The sequence below is a fragment of the Phodopus roborovskii genome, unplaced genomic scaffold (assembly GCF_943737965.1).
Source record: "Phodopus roborovskii unplaced genomic scaffold, PHOROB, whole genome shotgun sequence".
NCBI classification, from domain to species: Eukaryota; Metazoa; Chordata; class Mammalia; order Rodentia; family Cricetidae; genus Phodopus; species Phodopus roborovskii.
In genome coordinates, this window is record NW_026126447.1 from 25,802,461 (window position 1) to 25,803,501 (window position 1,041).

Below are 1,041 nucleotides of genomic sequence, written 5' to 3' on the forward strand. Positions count from 1 at the left end.
TTTGTTTGCCCATTTATAGCTATGCAATTTCATTCATAAAATCACACAACACATACACACACTCAAATAATCACACACACACACACACACACACACAAAGAGAGAGAGGGAGAGAGAGAGAGGGAGAGATACTGGTGACTTTATCTGATGTTAACTAGATCTCCCTGTAAGTGGAAAATATTAGATTACATATGTAGTTAACAGCCTGGTATAAAAATATGGAGTACTTTGTGAATTTGCAGGTTATCCCGACCCAAGGCAAGACTAATCTTCTCTGTATTATTTCAAATTTAGAATACATGCTGCCAAAGCAAGCACAAGTATGAAGATATTTTACATTTTAATTAATTATTTGGGAGCTTCATGTGTGACTTCAGTGTACTTTGATCATTCATCTTTTACTTTTTCTCGAACTATTACCAGCTCTACCTCCATCCACTGCCCTCGTAAGTTCCCTTGACCCTTTTAAAGACAAAGAGGCAATTTGTTTTATAAAATGCTTTGTATATGAGGCTATCACTGGAGATTAGTCTATGAATTCATGTTTTGTTGAGAAAGGGGTATCATGAGGCATGGCACTCATTATGTGGTCCTGGCTGCTATTAGAATTGACAGCCTCGTGTGCTCTAATGCTGGGATGACAAGCCTGCATTACCGATCCCAGCTCACTGTCATTAATAAAGAAAAAGAAATAAACTATATATAGAAGAAAGACATTTTAAACATCAGAAATTTGTGAAGTGGTTGCCTGGGAAAAAGTTTCACTTTATCCTTTAAAGGTAAATATTTATTGAATGGTTCTTTTAAAGAAACTATTCTTATACATTTTTTAATTTCTTTGCTATTAGAAGTGCTAAGGATATCAGCAAACTCCAAGAAAACCTCAGAATTGGTGAGATGATTCTTTTTTAGGAGACTAACAATATATATATAACAAACAACATCCTCACTTAATTATCAAACACCTATTGAGCATCTCAAAATGACACTGATGTAGTTTATATACATCAAAAATGAGTACACACCACTTCTGTTGTCAAA

The 1,041-nt window shown here is 34.6% G+C and overlaps 1 non-coding gene across 1 annotated transcript; it reads right to left on the bottom strand.

The window, feature by feature from the left end:
- Positions 1 to 212: 212 nt before the first annotated feature.
- LOC127225012 (U6 spliceosomal RNA) lies at positions 213 to 318 on the bottom strand. Its single transcript, XR_007834755.1, has one exon. It is a non-coding gene; the product is annotated as a U6 spliceosomal RNA (small nuclear RNA).
- Positions 319 to 1,041: the final 723 nt, after the last annotated feature.